Source organism: Lathyrus oleraceus, chromosome 4 (genome assembly GCF_024323335.1).
Source record: "Lathyrus oleraceus cultivar Zhongwan6 chromosome 4, CAAS_Psat_ZW6_1.0, whole genome shotgun sequence".
Taxonomy (NCBI): domain Eukaryota; kingdom Viridiplantae; phylum Streptophyta; class Magnoliopsida; order Fabales; family Fabaceae; genus Lathyrus; species Lathyrus oleraceus.
Genome location: NC_066582.1, coordinates 123259007 through 123264829, shown reverse-complemented (window position 1 = coordinate 123264829; position 5823 = coordinate 123259007). Strand labels below are relative to the sequence as shown.

Genomic DNA, 5823 nt, shown 5'->3' with positions numbered 1-5823 from the left:
TTACGCCATACTTAAACAATAATTTTTCGAGTATCTTAGATATGAAATGTGATCCACCATCACTGACGACTATTCTTGGGACACCAAATCTTGGAAAGATTATATTCTTAAAGAGTCTAGTTACTACTCGTGTGTCGTTTGTTGGAGAAGCTATAGCCTCAATCCATTTTGATACGTAGTCAACCGCTACGAGTATGTACTTGTTACCGAAAGAAGGTGGAAAAGGTCCCTTGAAATCTATTCCCCACACGTCGAAAATTTCTACTTCCAAAATTCCCTTTTGTGGCATCTCGTCACGTCTAGATATGTTTCCTGTGCGTTGACACCTATCACATTTCTTGACAGCAGCATGCACATCCTTCCATATGTTTGGCCAATAAAGACCGGCTTGTAGGATTTTAGAGCAGGTCTTGGATGTACTTGCGTGTCCACCATAAGGAGCGGAATGACAATGTTGGGTTATACTTTCTACCTCTTCTTCAAGTATACACCGACGGAAAATACCATCGGGGCCTCTTTTGAAAAGTAAAGGGTCGTCCCAGTAATAATGTTTTATGTCATGGAAGAATCGTTTCTTTTGTTGGTAGGATAAATCAAGTGGAACCACTCCGGCGGCTAAATAATTGACAAAATCAGCGTACCATGGTGTAACGCATACAACCAAGGTGGTCTCTACCTGTTCATCAGCTCTATTTTCTTCCAAATTAGCTATAAGTTTATCGTACGAGAAATCATCATTGGTCGATGTTCTTTTCGGTTCCAGGTTCTCAAGTCTAGAGAGGTGATCTGCTACTACGTTTTCAGTTCCTTTTTTATCTTTGATTTCCAAATCAAATTCTTGTAACAACAAGATCCACCTTAGGAGTCTGGGTTTAGCGTCCTTTTTTTTAAGAGGTACTTAATGGCAGCGTGGTCAGTATAAACGATTATTTTAGCTCCGACCAAGTAAGAACGAAATTTATCTAGTGCAAATACTACTGCTAAAAATTCTTTCTCGGTCGTGGCGTAATTCATTTGTGCTTCATCTAGAGTTCTACTCGCATAGTATATGACGTGAAGTTTTTTATCCTTTCGTTGTCCTAAAACAGTGCCTACGGCGTAGTCACTTGCGTCACACATTATTTCGAATGGTTCATTCCAATCCGGAGTCTGCATTATGGGTGCGGAGATCAATGCTTGTTTAAGTGTTTGAAATGCTTCTAAACATTTATTGTCGAAGACGAATTCAACATCTTTCATTAATAATTCGGTTAAAGGTTTAGTTATTTTAGAGAAATCTTTAATGAATCGTCGGTAGAAACCGGCATGTCCTAAGAAGCTTCGTACTTCTCTCATAGTTTTCAGAGGTTGAAGGTTTTCGACTACTTCTATTTTGGCTTTGTCTACTTCAATTCCTCTATTTGATATGATGTGACCTAAAACAATCCCTTCTTGTACCATAAAGTGACATTTTTCCCAATTAAGTACTAGGTTTACTTTTACACATCGTTCTAGAACTCTTTCTAGGTTTTCAAGACATTCTTCGAAACTTTGCCCGCATACGGAAAAGTCATCCATAAAGACTTCCATGATGCTTTCGAGAAAATCGGCGAATATTGCCATCATGCACCTTTGGAAGGTTGCAGGAGCATTGCACAAGCCAAACGGCATTCGTCGATAAGCGAAAGTACCAAAAGGACATGTGAACGTTGTCTTTTCTTGGTCATCAGGATGAATTGGTATTTGAAAGAAGCCTGAGTAACCGTCTAGATAGCAGATATGAGAATGCTTGGCTAGTCGTTCTAACATCTGGTCTATGAATGGTAAAGGAAAATGATCTTTTTGGGTTGCTTTGTTTAGCTTCCTATAGTCAATGCACATTCCCCATCCTGATTCGATTCGTTTGGTTATAGTTTCTCCTTTTTAATTTTCGACCACGGTTATACCCCCTTTCTTTGGTACTACGTGTACAGGGCTAACCCATTTGCTATCGGATATAGGATATATGATACCTGCCTCTAATAACTTCGTTACTTCCTTCTTTACTACCTCACTCAGGATCGGGTTTAGTCTCCTCTGATGTTCCCTAGAAGTTTTACAGTCTTCTTCTAGCATGATGCGGTGCATACAAATAGAAGGGCTTATCCCTTTAATATCGGTGATGTTGTATCCTAGTGCGGTTGGATATTTTCTTAAGATATGTAGGAGTTTTTTGGTTTCGAGTTTTCCTAGGTCTGCATTGACTATCACTGGTCGTTCAAGTTCTGAGTCTAGGAATTCATATCTCAGATTTTTGGGAAGTGTTTTGAGGTCGAGGGTTGGTTTCTTAAGGCATTGCGTAGGATCCGATGTTACTGCTAAACATTGGTTCAGTCTGTCTTCTACACGACAGTCAGACAATTCGTCATTTTCTAATTCTGTTTCTTTTATGCATTCATCGATGATATCCATGAAGTAACATGTGTCTTCTATTGCAGGTGCTTTCAAAAATTTGGAAAGAATGAACTCAATTTTCTCTTCTCCTACTTCGAAAGTGAGTCGTCCTCGTTTTACGTCTATGATAGCACCAGCGGTTGCTAAGAATGGTCTTCCCAATATAATGGGGTAACTTCATCTTCTCTTATGTCCATAATTATAAAATCGGTTGGGATGTAGAATTGACCTATGCGCACGGGAACGTTTTCAAGAATTCCTACGGGATATCTAACGGAACGATCTGCTAATTGCACAAACATTTTTGTTGGTCTTAATTCTCCCATTTCAAGTCTCTTGCATATGGACAAGGGCATAACACTGATACCGGCTCCTAAATCGCATAGAGCTTTGTCTATGACAAATTTTCCGATGTGACAGGGTATAGAGAAACTTCCAGGATCTTTAAGTTTAGGAGGCATATTTTGGATTATCGCGCTGCACTCAGCAGTGAGTGTAACGGTTTCGCTATCTTCAAGTTTCCTTTTATTAGAAAGAATTTCTTTTAAGAACTTAGCATATGAGGGCATCTGTGTAATAGCTTCTGTAAAAGGAATGGTGACGTTTAATTGTTTCAGTAAGTCAACAAATTTTTTAAATTGGCCCGCGTCTTTGGTTTTAATTTGCCTTTGAGGATAAGGGATGGGTGGTTTGTAAGGCGGTGGAGGTACATAAGGTTCTTTCTTTTCTACGGTTTCCTTGTTACACTCTTCCTTTTCCTTAGGTTTACTTTCATCCTCAGTTGACTTTTTAGAGTTTTGGTTCTCAATCCTTGGGTCAGACGGTCCCTCTACCTCTGTTCCACTTCTTAATATAATTGCATGAGCGTGGCTTTTCGGGTTAGGTTGGGGCTGTCCAGGAAATGTACCAGTTAAGGCAGCAGTAGGCCCTTGTTGTTGAGCTACTTGCGAGATTTGTGTTTCCAGCATTTTGTTATGGGTAGCCAGGGCATCTACTTTATTTGCTAGTTGTTTAATCTGTTCGTTAGTGTGTACATTCTGGTTTAAGAACTCTTTACTGGTTTGCTGTTGAGAAGCTATGAAGTTCTCCATCATGATTTCCAAGTTGGATTTCCTAGGAACATTATTGTTAGGTGTAGATGGGGTCGACTTTTGATATCCAGGAGGTATAGCTGGGGCTTGACTGGGAGCTTGACCTGGTGCGTATAAAGCATTATTACTCTTATATGAAAAATTAGGATGGTTCTTCCAGGTTGAGTTATAGGTATGCGAGTAGGGATTTCCTTGAGCATAGTTCACTTGCTCTGCTTGGATTCCTGTTAGGAGTTGACAATCTGTAGGAGTGTGACCTTGAATTCCACAGACTTCGCAATTTTGAGTTACGGCAACCATGGTGGCTGGAGGTGATACATTTAAACTTTCAATTTTCTGGGCAAGAGCATCCACTTTTGCATTAACATGATCAAGGCTACTTATCTCGTACATGCCCCCTTTTGTTTGAGGTTTTTCTACCATCGTTCAGTCGCTTCCCCACTGATAATGATTTTGGGCCATGCTCTCGATAAGTTGATAAGCGTCAGCGTAAGGTTTATCCATAAGCGCACCACCTGCGGCGGCGTCTATTGTTAACCTTGTGTTGTATAAGAGACCATTATAGAAGGTATGAATTACTAACCGGTCCTCTAAACCATGGTGTGGACAAAGTCTCATCATGTCTTTGTATCTTTCCCATGCTTCGAAAAGAGACTCGTTATCTTTCTGTTTAAATCCATTTATCTGGGCTCTTAACATAGTTGTTTTGCTTGGAGGAAAATATCGGGCAAGAAAGACTTTCTTCAACTCATTCCATGTGGTGACTGAGTTGGAAGGAAGAGACTGAAGCCATCTTCTAGCTTTATCTCTTAACGAGAAAGGAAAGAGACGAAGTCGGATTGCCTCTATAGTGACACCATTAGCTTTAACAGTATCAGCGTATTGGACGAATACAGATAAATGAAGGTTTGGATCCTCGGTAGGATTTCCAGAAAATTGGTTCTGTTGCACTGCCTGCAACAGCGAAGGTTTAAGTTCGAAGTTGTTTGCTTCGATTGCGGGTGGAGAAATACTCGAATGCGGCTCATCTTGTGATGGAGCGGCGTAATCTCGAAGAGCACGAGCTGGTTCTGCCATCTCGGGTATCGGTGATGGAAGAAGATTTTTGAGATCAGGAATTTCGATTGGAGGAAGATTGTTTGCAGCACGATAGGAGGGAGATTGTTTGCAGCACGATACTCCCGAATTCATCGTAAGACTCGGAGATATCGTTTAACATCGTTGATTCGTAAGTAGTACGGTTCGCCTTGTGATTTAGTGTGTGGCATACAAATCAACGAAAGACAAGGGAAAAATAAAAATTTCCTTAGTCTCTACAGCATAACAGAAGAGTTACGATATCGACTAAATAAAAGTCCCCGGCAACGGCGCCAAAAACTTGATCGCGACTTTGTGAGTCTATTGGGGTATTAACTGCAAGTGTACAGTCTAATCGAGTAGTTTTAAAAGATATCGATCCCACAGGGACTTAATGAATCAATATACCGTTTTTCTAAGGTTACTTCGTAAAGCTAAGGCGGATGATACTTTGTTGATTAGGGGGAAAAGTAAAACTAAAATCGGATCTAGATTAAATATCAAATACGCGGATATCGGTATGTAGTTCGCCGTAATTAGGGAATCAAATCTTCGTTGGTTTCTTAGTTTTAAAATAAGTCTTTTTAGTAGACACTATTGATTAAAAATCTTCTCTCAAACTCTCGCTCTGTTGAATCAGACTATGACTTTATATTAACGTACGCTCTCACTATTTAGTTAAGTCTAAAATCACTTTTTGAAAACAATAGAATCTATAGAAACTCTTTAAAGGAAATACTAACCGTTTAAACACCCTCGTCTCAAACTCTCGCTCTGTTGACTTAGATTATATGATTAAACTTAAATGCTTAACTCTCGTCCTCACATTTAACCTTTAAAAATACTTTTTGAAAATGATTAGAATTTAATTAACTCTAAAAATTGCTTTCGCCCTGATTTAAAGTTAATGTCCAATTTACACTGTCCAGTTAAAAGCTCAAACCGTCGTTCTATTGATTTTAACTTCTTTATGTCTTTTACTCTCGTACAAAAACTTTGGTATTAACTCTATAAATTGAGACCATAAAAAGAGTGACTATATTTTTAAATAAATTTAAACCAACTTAGTTTTGATTCCTTTATTTCGCTTACTTTACATATCGATATCTTAGTTTATTTAGCCGGACATGCTAAACAAGCCTAAACAATAATTATGCTTAAATACAGCCATATCAGACAAATAATATAGATAAACAGCAGTACAAAGCATATATAAATTAAAACAATAAATTAATGAACCTGT

At 38.8% G+C, this 5823-nt stretch overlaps 1 non-coding gene across 1 annotated transcript; it reads left to right on the top strand.

The window, feature by feature from the left end:
* Window positions 1-4095: 4095 nt before the first annotated feature.
* Window positions 4096-4202, top strand: LOC127077942 (small nucleolar RNA R71). Its single transcript, XR_007787701.1, has one exon. It is a non-coding gene; the product is annotated as a small nucleolar RNA R71 (small nucleolar RNA).
* Window positions 4203-5823: the final 1621 nt, after the last annotated feature.